General features: G+C 37.8%; 1 protein-coding gene across 1 annotated transcript in view; it reads left to right on the plus strand.

Moving 5' to 3' along the window:
• Positions 1-11,098: 11,098 nt before the first annotated feature.
• Positions 11,099-13,207, plus strand: part of LOC145464286 (eukaryotic translation initiation factor 3 subunit C-like) — a 29,568-nt gene continuing 27,459 nt past the window's right edge. The window contains exon 1 of the mRNA XM_081448130.1: positions 11,099-11,793. The gene's annotated coding sequence lies outside the window, so the exon portion shown is untranslated. The remainder of the gene's footprint in view (positions 11,794-13,207) is intronic.

Below are 13,207 nucleotides of genomic sequence, written 5' to 3' on the forward strand. Positions count from 1 at the left end.
CGTAAGTTTTTTTTTTTTTTTTGCAATTTGACGAAACTTCTTTGATACTCGGATGATTTGTTTTTCCATAGTTTTGGTTACTGAGATTTGGCGTCGGAATACTTGAAAAAAAAAATAGTTAAATATGTTGTGCTACATCCCTCCAGAAATACGAAGATAAGTAGGCCGGCAATTATATATTCCTTTTGTAAAATAATTAAGAGTTGCATCAAACTCTGATGGGGAAAATGACGTCTTTGGAGAAAGGTTTCAAAAGAATCTTGGTGATAGCTTGAAAAGGCAGGCATGAAAATGATCCGCTAATTCACTTTTTGAGTAGTGATTCTGATATGTCACTAGTCTCTTTTTAGCAGCTAGTACGAAATTACAAGCTCAAAAACACACATCCCTCTTTAAGCGTTAGCTAGAAAGAAAATTAATAAATAAATGCTGATAATCCAGTGTTTCAACATCACTGACGTCATCGGATAGTATTTCTCCAGTTGAATTGCCCTGATTTCGCAACTTTGTAAGCGACAGTTAAAATAACTCATGGACACTCTGTTATCTGTTTTGGTTTAAAAAGGGAGCAGTATCCTATTAAAACAAATTATTGAACTCCACTATTGTAAATAATTTTTCGTCTACATGAACAGCTTCCTTCAGTGTATGTCTTTCCGAGCCTGAAGTCCAACTGTTAATTACGCGAATCTGAAGTTACATTTTCTCAAAACGTTAAAGTTTCTGACGAATTTTTAATCACAGTTTTCAGTCTTTATCAATTGTTCATGTGAAGCCAAGAACATTCGACGTACTGTAGTTTCGCAGTAGTTTCCGCCCATACCTAAAATTTGAGTGCTATCGTTCGACTTGAATCAAATCAGGGATGTAGTTGAGATAATGAAATCATGCCATCAAGTTCCGACTAGGTGGGAACTGAAAAGAAGGAATTTTTAGTAATAGCTTGTTCTCTGGCCAAAGATTTTGGTTACACTGATTTTGATGCGAAGTAACAAGATTAGTGGTAAAGAAGAGACTGATTACGAACAAATGACAATTTGTTCGTGAATTAGTCTGCCTTCATGTTCACAGTTGCCAGGATAGTGAACACGGAATACAGAAGTCGCCATGACAAATCAAGAGCTACTTGTTACCGTTTTAATGTTGCTCAACTCTGAAAAAAAATATATTCTGAAAACATCTAAAGGCGTCAGATGGTTTTGGAACTCGGTTCTTATTAGAATTCAAACAAGATCAATAAAGCTTACAACAGCAAGAGTCCTAGATAAAAGAACAAAATATGTTCGCAAGCGAATGAAGCGATAACAAGAAAACGTCTAAATTAAATATTAGGAAATATTCCAAAACAGCACTTTAATACGCTATACAAACTCTATCCAGATTAACACTAAACGTTCAGTTTAAAATACAAAAACACAAACCTGCATCCAAAGATATCAAAGACAGCAGCAATGCACTGGTAAATTGACAACGAGACAGGAATATTCAAGTGCTTGAAGACTGAAGATACAAGGAACGTCTGTACCGAAGGGCGGATGAATTCTTCTTAATAAAGAACGGTCTGTTTGACCTCAAAGCAAGCCTAAAATAATCAGAAGGCAGTTGTCAAGAATTAAATTGACATTTAGACAGTATCTCATTTTGGGGGGCGCGGCTCTTGTGCGGCAAACATCAGGAAGAAAGAAAGCAAAGCTTGTAATTACACCACAACCCTGAGGACTTTAGACCATAATAAATAGACATGGTAGCATCTGACATAGCTTTTTTGATACCAGGGATGTTGCTTTTCGATAGTTTTGGCTACTGAGATTTTGAACCAGAACACATGGAAAAAATACTCAAATGTACCATAGTAAAACGCTCAAGAAATTTAAAGATAGTAAATTTGACAGGCAATTACACTTTCCTTCTCTAAAATTATTTTACAACTGTGTAAAACTGACGGTTAAATTAGACATGCCAAACAAATGGAGCAATATGTTTTTCAACAAAATTTCCTTAGTTCAACTTTACTTTGGCTAATTTCCAAGAACTCTGTCAGTGAGTGTCTCTGCGGCGAGTTCTTCTGTCGAAGGCGAAGTCGTGACGATCTTATATTAGAGATTAAAGAGAGGTTTTTCACATAAAGCATCCACCAGTGTTCCGTCCGGGCCAAAAGTTTTAAATATATAGAAATTATCATTCGTCTGACCCACATTTAAAGATCAGAGAAAATCAAACAAAGAAATACGTTGAAACAAAGAATTACGCTGAAGGCGCATCTTAATATATTTCCACAACAAATGTGTCTCACTATTAGTGTTTCACTGTGTAGTTTGATGATGATGATGACGATGATGACAATGTAGGTTTTCAATGACAAAAAGCGAAAATATGCTTTTCAAATACTAACAACGTTATCGACGCAAATCAATTCTGGATGAAGGTGTCAATTCCTTGCATGTAATGGAATGCCAAGGAGTGAGACGCTGTTATAGATACCATCGCGTTGTTTTAAACTGATAGTGAACAATTGCGAAGGTTAAACGTGCAGGGTTTTAATGGCTTGGCGCTGAATAAGCTTGGCAGGATCAACATGCTAAATAAACAGCCAAGCACGAAATGGTTTAGAACTGCTACAACTATTAATTTGAAACATTCTAGCAACTAAAAAAAAAAAAAAAAAAGAAGTAGTTTGTATTCAGAGGTTTCAAAGAAAGGAAAGAGCAGCAATACACTGGGAAATTCACTAGAGAGGAAGGAAGAGTAAAAGGAGAAGGAAAAGCTTGACCCGATGCTTGAGACAAAGGGTCTATATGGGCGGATGAGGTCAGTTAAATAACGTCCGTTATTTCCTGTCTCCTTGGCAATAAGAACTGAGTTTCTGGAACGTTCTCAAAGAAAGCCGCAATCAAACAGGAACAAGTTGTTTAAAATTAAATTGCCACATCGTAAGTATGTTTTTTTTTTTTTTTTGCAATCTGACGAAACTTCTTTGATACTCGGATGATTTGTTTTTCGATAGTTTTGGTTATTAAGATTCGGCGGCGGAATACTTGAAAAACAAAAAAAAAAGTTAAATACGTTGTACTACACCCCTCCAGAAATACGAAGATAAGTAGGCCGGCAATAACACATTCCGTCTGTAAAATAATTAAGAGTTGCATCAAACTCTGATGGGGAAAATGACGTCTTTGCAGAAAGGTTTCAAAAGAATCTTAGTGATAGTTTGAAAAGGCAGGCATGAAAATTATCTAATTCAATTTCTGAGGGGTGATTCTGACATGTCACTTGTCTCTTTTTAGCAGCTAGTACGAGTTTACAAGTTCAAAAACACACATCCCTCTTCAAGCGTTCAAACTTCTTTGATACTCGGATGATTTGTTTTTCGATAGTTTTGGTTATTAAGATTCGGCGGCGGAATACTTGAAAAACAAAAAAAAAGTTAAATACGTTGTACTACACCCCTCCAGAAATACGAAGATAAGTAGGCCGGCAATAACACATTCCGTCTGTAGAATAATTAAGAGTTGCATCAAACTCTGATGGGGAAAATGACGTCTTTGCAGAAAGGTTTCAAAAGAATCTTAGTGATAGTTTGAAAAGGCAGGCATGAAAATTATCTAATTCAATTTCTGAGGGGTGATTCTGACATGTCACTTGTCTCTTTTTAGCAGCTAGTAGAGTTTACAAGTTCAAAAACACACATCCCTCTTCAAGCGTTAGCTAGAAAGAAAATAAATAAATAAACAAATGCTGATAACCCACTGTTTCAACATCACTGACTTCATCGGATAGTGTTTCTCCAGTTCAACTGCCATGATTCCGCAACTTTGTAAGCGACAGTTAAAATAACTCATGGACACTCTGTAATCTATTTTGGTTTAAAAAGGGAGCAGTATTCTATTAAAAAAGATTATTGACCTCAACTATTCTCAAGAATTTTGCGTCTACATGAAGAGCTTCTTTCAGTTTACGTCTTTCCGAGCCTGAAGTCCAACTGTTAATTACGCGAAACTGAATTATATTTTCTCAAAACGTTAAACTTTCTGACGAATTTTTAATCACATTTTCCAGTCTTTATCAATTGTTCATGAATACTGTGAAGCCAAGAACATTCGACGTACTGTAGTTTCGCAGTAGTTTCCGCCCATACTTTAAATTAGAGAGCTATCGTTCGACTTGAATCAAATCAGGGATGTAGCTGAGATAATGAAATCATGTCATCAAGTTCCGACTAGGTGGGAACTGAAAAGAATGAATTTTATGTAATAGCTTGTTCTCTGGCCAAAGATGTTGGTTACACTGATTTTGATGCGAAGCAACAAGATTAGTGGTAAAGAAGGAACTGATTACGAACAAATGACAATCGCTTTTTGAATTGGTCTGCCTTCATGTACACAGTTGCCTGGATAGTGAACACAGAATACAGAAGTCGCAATGACATATCAAGAGCTAATTGTTACTTTTAATGTTGCTCCACTCTGAAAAAAAATATATTCTGAAAACTTCTAAAAGCGTCAGATGGTTTTGGAACTCGGTTCTTATCAGAATTCAAACGAGATCAATAAAGCTTACAACAGCAAGAGTCCTAGATAAAAGAACAAAATATGTTCGCAAGCGAATGAAGCGATAACGGAAAACGTCCAAATTAAATATTAGGAAATATTCCAAAACAGCACTTATACGCTATACTTAAACTCTATCCAGATTACCATTAAACGTTCAGTTTAAAATACAAAAACACAAACCTGTTAACGACAGCAGCAATACACTGGTAAATTCACAACGAGACAGGAATATTCAAGTGCTTGAAGACTGAAGATAAGAGGAGCGTCTGTGCCGAAGGGCGGATGACTTCTTCTAATAACGGTCTGTTTAACCTCAGAGCAAGCCTAAAATAATCAGAAAGAAGTTGTCAAGAATTAAATTGACATTTAGATAGTATTTCATTTTTGAGGGCGCGGCGCCTCTGCGGCAAACATTACGGAGTAACAAAGCAAAGCTACTTTTTAAAAAATTAAATCACAGCCCTGAGGACTTTAGACCATAATAATTATAAATAGCAACAAGAGCGATTTAGTGACTTCATGTCATCTGACAAAGCTTTTTTGATACGGGGATGGTGTTTTACAATAGTTTTGGCTTCTAAGATTTTGAACTACAACAGATGGAAAAAATACCTAAATATACAATAATAACACCCTCAAGAAATACAAAGACGAATGGTCGGGTAATTGTACATTCGTTCTCTAAAATTATTTCGCAACTCAGTGTGTAAGAAGCTAGCAGATCAACTACATGGTAGAAATATATTACGATGCGCATTCAGCTTAATTCTTTGTTCTAAGGCATTTCTTCTAGTCTTCGAATGTGGGTCAGACGAAAGGTAATTTCTATATATTTAAAAACTTTGGCTCTGACGGAACACTGGTCAATGCTCTATCTGAAAATTCTTTCTTTAAGATCGTCGCGACTTCGCCTTCGACAGAACTACCCATAAAGACGCTCAACAGAGTTCTTGGAAATTAGCCAAAGTGAAGTTGAGCTCAATAAATTTTGTTCAAAAAACACTGTTCCATCTTAAACCAAAAACAGATGATAAAAGAATCGTATGCGTACAAACTTTGTTTGGTATGTCTGATTAAAGATCATGATGATTACAATGTAGGTTTGGGTGACAAAAAGTAAAAATATGCTTTTCAAATACTAACAACGCTATCGACGCAAAACAATTCTTGATAAAGGTATCAATTCCTCGCATGTAATGGAATGGCTTGGAGTCAGACGTCGTTATAGATCAGTGTTATCGCGTGGGTTGAAACTGATAGTCAACAATTGTCAAGGTTAAAAGGTGCACGTTTTGAGACGCTTTTAATTAATGGCTTGTCGCTGAATTTGCTTAAGAGGATCAACGTGCCAAACAGTCAAGCACGAAACGTTTTAGAACTGATACAGCTATTAATTTGAACCATTCTACCAACTACTGAAAAATGCCCGTGGAAAAACGACTGCCAGTTATATTGTTACTCTCGCATTAGCCTCTCTTTGGTTGGGACACACAATCTTTCCGGTGTGGTAAACAAAATATTAAGTTGGACAATTCAGCATCAGTAAGAAATCAGTATAATTTTATTTCACAGAACTATGATTCGTGATATGGCTTTTCAGATACTTTTAAACACAATTTTCCAGTACTTTATCAATTGCTTATGACTTAGAACCAAAATCCAAATTGATTTTGAACCCAAGCGCTTGGTTTTGCAGTTGTTTCCGTCCTTACCAGTCGGTTATGCTCAGTTGAAGAATCGAGCAGCATTCATTTACACCCATATACTACTTGCAAATCAGGCAAAGTTTTCATGAGTTTTCTAAATGATGGAAGTTATGCTAGTAGCTGAGAAAAAGAATTGATCTTTATACAATAGTTTCTTCTCTGGTCAAAGAGGCTGGCTGCACTGTACTGAATTCGATGAGTAACAAAACATAATTAACTATTGACGATCGGTGATGTAGAAGAGACTGATTACTAACTCTGTAACCAAGAAAACTATTTGCAAGTTTTATATCATGTCTGCAAAAAGCCCCAGCCCCTGAATGCATAATAAAAATGCCCCTACATCACATATTAATAAGTTGATTGGAGAAAGTCTCAACAGAAAATCTGAATTAGAACTTGGAAGACAGCTTCAAATTTATCAGACATGGAAATGATCGAGTTGACGCTTCAATACTGATATCTCTTCAAGTTTTAGCGCGAGTTTACGTACAAGTTTGAAAAGATGTCCTTCTTGAGGCGTAAGCTGGAAAGAAACTTAATCTCTACAAGCCAATGTTTTAACTACATCAGACAGTGTTTCTTTAGTTCAACTGCTGCTATGATGTCGCAACTTTGTGTAAAGTGGGAGTTTTAAAACGTTTCTCGTGTTAAACCAATTTTCCACATTAGATCAGTTGGGCACGTTCTCTGTGAACGTTTAACCTTCTCTCTAATTTTAATCACATTTTTCTAGTCTTTATCAATTGCCTATGAACACAAACCAAGAGTCAATCATAATCATGTTCAACATTCGACATACGTCGTTTTGCGGTAGTTTTCGCCATCCCCAAGAAATAGTCAGATTACCCCTTCACGTTTCTATCACTGGATGCGACTCGAATCCAATCACGGAAAGTTGTTGCAGAGATGAAATCATGCTATCAGGTTCACTTGGGAGAACAAAGAATGAATTCAGTGTAATAGCTTGTTCTCAGGCAAAAGATGTTGTTTACACTGATTTTGATGCGTAGGAGAAACTGATTGCGAACAAATGACAAACTGTTTGTCAATTGGTCTGCCTTCATGTACACAGTTGCTCGGGTAGTGAACGCGGAATACAGAAGTCGCTATGACATATCAAGAACTACTAGTTACTTTTAATGGTGCTCCACTCTGAAAGATATATTCTGAAAACTTTTAAAAGCGTGAGATGGTTTTGGAACTCGGTTCTTATCAGAATTCAAACAAGATTAATAAAGGCAAGAGTCCTAGATAAAAGAACAAAATATGTTCCCAAGAGATACAGACGAACTCGTGGTTTGATGATCCAAATATTCCAAAACAGCACTAATACGCTATACTTAAACTCTATCCAGATTAGCACAAAACGTTCAGTTTTAAATACAAAAACACAAACCTGCATCCACAGATATCAAAGACAGCAGCGATACACTGGTAAATTCACAGCGAGACAGGAATATTCAAGTGCTTGAAGACTGAAGATAAGAGGAGCGTCTGTACCGAAGGGCGGATGACTTCGCCTAATAAAGAACGGTCTGTTTAACCTCAGAGCAAGCCTAAAATAATCAGAAAGAAGTTGTCAAGAATTAAATGACATTTAGACAGTGTCTCATTTTGGGGGCGTGGATCTTGAACGGAAACCATCACAGAACAACCAAGCTCAGCAGCCATGAGGACTTTAGACCATAATAAATATACACAGCAACAAGAGTGAGTTAATGACTTCATTTGATCTGACTAGGCGTTTTTATACGGGAATACTGTTGTTCAACAGTTTCGGCTACTGAGATTTTGAACCGGAACAGGTGGAAAAAAATACTCAAATATACAATAAAACTCCCCTCGAGAAGGATGAACATAATTAAAATTGGACAGGCAATTCAACATTCCTTCTCTAGAATTATTTTACAACTGTGTATTAACTAGGTAATGGTTTAATTAGACGCGCTAAAACAAAGTTTGTACGCCTTAGATTGGTCTTTCATCTCTTTATGGTTTAAGATGGAGCAGTATGTTTTCGAACTAAATTTTTTGAGCCTAACTTCACTTTGGCCAATTTCCAATTTATGGGTACTTCCGTCGAAGACGAAGTCGGGACGATCTTGCATATATTAGAGATTAAAGAGAGGTTTTTCAGATAAAGTATCGACCAGTGTTCCGTCAAAGCTAAAAGTTTTGGATATATAGAAATTATCATTCGTCTGACTTATATTCAAAGATCAGAGAAAATCAAACAAAGAAATACCTTGAAACAAAGAATTAAGCTGAAGGCGCATCGTAATATATTTCTACCATGTACTTGCTGAGCATGATAATTACAATGTAGGTTTGGATGACAAAAAGTAAAAATATGCTTTTCAAATACTAACAACGCTATCGACGCAAAACAATTCTTGATAAAGGTGTCAATTCCTTGCATGTAATGGAATGTCGTGGAGTCAGACGCTGTCATAGATCAGTGCCATCGCGTGGCTTAAAACTGATAGTCAACAATTGCGAAGGTTAAAGGTGCGCGTTTTTAATGGCTTGGCGCTGAATCCACTTGACGGGATCAACATGCCTAATAAACAGTCAAGCACGAAACGGCTTAGAACTGATACAGCTTTCAAATTGAACCATTCTACCAACTACTTGAGAAAGCAAAGAAAAACGACTGCCAGTTATAATGTTACTCCCGCTGATGAGCCTCTCTTTGGGCGAGTTACTCAATCGCTTTCCTTTCCAAAGAAGGCCTGAGCAGCAGGCTCCACAGCGATAGGAATCATTTAGCTTTGTTTTCATCAATTATAACTCATTTAGTAGTTGTTCTGTGAAATGGGTAATTCAGCCGGTGTGGTAAACAAAATATTAAGTTGGACAATTCAACATCGGTAATAAATATACTATCATTTTACAGAATTGTGATTCGTGACTTGGTTAGCTTTCCAGGTTCTTTTAAACACAATTTCCCAGTACTTTAACAATTGCTCATGACTTAGAACTAAGATTGACATTGATTTTGAACCCAGGCGCTTGGTTTTGCAGTGATTTCCGCCCTTAGCAGTCGCTTCTGCTCAGTTAAGGAATCAGCAGCGTTCATTTACACTCATCACATACTACCCGCAATTAAAATCAGGCAAAGTTTTCATGCGTTTTCTCAATGATGGAAGTCATGCTAGTCAGCTGAGAAAAAGAACTGATCTTAATGTACAATAGAGAAAACATAGATCACAAGCTTACAACAGCTTCCTTTCTTTCGTAGAAGAGTTGTGTTTATAGCGAAAGCCAAACACAGCCAATGTCATAACACAAGAATGCTTGATAAAAGAGCTAACCGAACGAGTATTGCCAGTAAGATAATGTTGCCGAGGGGTTATTGGGAAACTTCTCGAGGCAATAAACACGTTTTATCGTTTAGATAATTTCCGCTTACCCAACGTCACGGTGAAACAAAGCAAATCTATTAAAACCACATTCTCAACTGAGGATTCAGTATAAACCATGATAATAACAGTGACAGATCTAAGGGAAGGGTCCGGGGCCCCGGGCCCCCTATGTTTATGTGTAAAACTCAAATCGCAGAAGGAAGAAAAGCCGGCAAGGCAAGCAGTCCCTTGCCCCCTTAGCTTAAGGTCTAGATCCGCCATTGAATAGTACATAACAACAAGGACGAGGTATTGACTTCATGCATGCTATCTGACAAAATGTTTGAGAAGCAGATCTTGTTTCTCAATAGTTTTGGCTGCCGAGATTTGGGACGGGAACACATGGAAATAATAGTTAATGAGCCACGCTAGAAAGGCAAAAGTAAATCAACAGAACGGAAGATAGTTTCAAAATTTATCAGACATGAAAATGGATGGAGTTGAAGCTTGAATACTGATTATCTCTTTTTAGCAGCTAGCGGTAGTTTACAAGTTTGAAAACATATGTCCTTCTACAAGCGTAAGCTGGAAAAGAAAGCTAAGAAATATATTTTCGCAAGCTAATGTTTTAACATTATTGACTTCATCAGACAGTGTTTCTTTAGTTCAACTGCTGCTATTCGTGTAAAGTGGCAGTTTTCAAACATTTCTCGTGCTAAACCAAGGTCAGTTGGGCGCGTTCTCTGTTTGGTTTTAAATGGAGCAGTATAAAATTCTTGAGCTCGACTTCACTTTGGCTGATACTCGAGAACTCTGTTGTCCCTTTTTGTTTTCCGCTTCAGTTGATGTGTTACCGAGGCGATGCCTTAGTTATGTCTAACTGTTGCATAAGACTGAAATCAAATTTTATTCAAACGTTTAACTTTCTCAGTCTAATTTTAACCACAGTTTTCTAGTCTTTATCAGTTGCCTATGAACACAAACCAAGATGAGACTCGGATCAAATCACGGAAAGTTAGATGAATCATGCCATCAGGTTCACTTGGTGGCAATAAGATTAAATTCTGTGTAATAGCTTGTTCTCTAGTCAAAGATGTTGGTTACACTGATTTTGATGCGAGGTAACAAGATTAGTGGTAAAGGAAAATCTGATTACGAACAAATGACAAACTGTTTATGGATTTGTCTGCCTTCATGTGCAGTTCCTCTACTCGTGATCGCCGTACATAGAAGACGCTAGATTACATATCAAAAGCTAAAGGTTGATGTTGAAGAATATATTCTGAGAACTTTTAAAAGCTAAAAATGACTTTGGAACTCGGTTCTCGGAAACATTCAAAAACGATTCAGTGATAAAGCTTACAACAGCTTCCTTGACTCCGTTTATAGGATGGGCAAACACAGCCAATGTCATGTCCCAAACGACAACGCCACAACAAAAACGTAATTTCTATCTAGATTAGCCATTAGCGTTTGTAAAAGGAGAAACAAACCTGCATTCACAGATGTCAAGAAAAGAAGACAGCAATACACTGGCAAATTCACAGTGAGAGAGCAATTCGAATCTGTGGAGACAAGACGCTGGGATGACACTACTTCTTTAGAATAGTCTGTTGGTTCTCGAATGTTCTGAAAAGCCGCATATTTAACAGGAACCAGTTGTCAAGAATAAATTGACGTTATGTCAGTACAGTGAACTCTCGCGCATCTTGCGGACGATAGAGTTTCGACAGATGCGTAACGCGATATTAAAGGCCAAGTTTTCTCACCTACAATGTGCTTAAAAATACGAGATTGATTTCCGGTGCAATTGCACGGTGAATTAAGATGGAAATACGTTAAAATAAGACTCCTCTGTTCCCTGCGATTACGTGTTGCGAGATTTCTTGTAGATATTTTTGTTTTTGTAACAACCCCCACCGTCCCCCCACCATCCCCCGACCATCCCCCGCCCAGCCCCGGCAAAGACCATCTCCTGAGCCAGCGAGTCAAAAATTAGCGGCTCAACCAATAAGAGCATCGTAAACAAAGATGGCGGATTGAGCTTCGATGTTTGGGAACTTTTAACTTTAGGTGCGTGGTTTGAGCAACAAAGCTTGAAACTAAATATCTCATCTCCGAAGAAACCAGATGTCATCAACAGGAACTATTATATCTGAGTGCACAGTGGTGTATAATATTCTAAATCAGGTAAGAAATTCAATTCTGATCTGGGTGTTGTTAGTGTACAGTATCGGGCCCAGTTCTCGGCCACAAAAAACGTAAACTTGTATTTCGCACCTTGGAATAGCCGTAAGGACTTAAAATTTCATGCACAACTAGTTTCAGCATTCAGTTTACACATGTAGAGCTATCGACTACTCAACGCTGTTTTCTCCCGAGTAATAACGAAAATGGAGGCTTCGTTCGTGGGCCCAGTTATCGGCCAGCGGGTCCAGTTCTCGGCCACAAAAGAGTGCGGGCGATTCCTCAGAATAAACAACGCTCTATTACCATTTTTTGTTGTTAAATCACTTGTAAGGCTTGTGTTTTGATATTTCGATCACAAATTATCCTTAAAGAGCTTTGTTTCATGTTAGAAATGGAAGCTTTTTGCACACCTAGTTTTTTCTCTTAAGTGCAGTCAAGCGAGGCTAAAAAAGAGTTGGGTATTTAAAACGGGGTTAAGTCAGAGCTCATAGTTTTCAACATGCCACCCCATTACAGCTTTATTTTTACAACTGACTTGACACGAATACACCACACAAAACTATGAGCGCTTTTAGTGTTGAAGGCGAGCAGGGTGGCCGAAAATAGGCAAATGTGCAAAAGTACTAAGGAAGTATTGAGGAGTGAATTTAGGTCAAAGAATTAAACAGGCCAGGAAAAGTTTATATCGAACAGATAGCTTTATCACTCTACATCCTGTATGCCAAGAATTGGCTCATTTGGGCTTCCTAGACGGACAAAATATAAACTTGAAATAAACCATGCAATTTGAGAAGCCGTAAACAAACATGTTTTCGGGGAAACCAAATTCACCTACCTTTGTGTCACCTCGACGTGCTCACAGAAAAACTCGGCAGGACAAAACAAAACTCGGCAGAATGGAAGACAAGGAATCAAGCTACCTTTGGAAATAATTGCTTTTTATTCAGATTCATTTGTGGCGCGAAAAAGAAGCGCTGAACAAAAAGTGGCCGAGAACTGGGCCTGGCCGAGAACTGGGCCCGACACTATACGGTCTGATCTGCAGATGGCGAGATTAGTTCAAGCACTGGATATATGGAACGTTAATTGTAATTGTCGTCTGAGTTTCTTTACTGTAGTATGATATGGCCAACCCTACTGTCCGCCAACTGTTTATTTTGTAATGCACCAGTCAAAGTAAACCCCCCCCCCCAACCCAGGAATAGGCAGGGACTTGGACAAAAGGACTTGAAAAAATGAGCCAATGGCCTTACCCCCAGGGACGTATTTTCATTCCAATTTCCTTGCTTGTCCCCGCCTACCAATGAAAGTATATGCTGAGGCTCCAATTTTATTTGGTTCAAAATGTTTCAAACCGGCTTGGGATGGCAAGCAAGAACTAAGGACGAAATAAATTAAAAAGCAACAAGTTAGC

Source organism: Orbicella franksi, chromosome 12 (genome assembly GCF_964199315.1).
Source record: "Orbicella franksi chromosome 12, jaOrbFran1.1, whole genome shotgun sequence".
Classification (NCBI taxonomy): domain Eukaryota; kingdom Metazoa; phylum Cnidaria; class Anthozoa; order Scleractinia; family Merulinidae; genus Orbicella; species Orbicella franksi.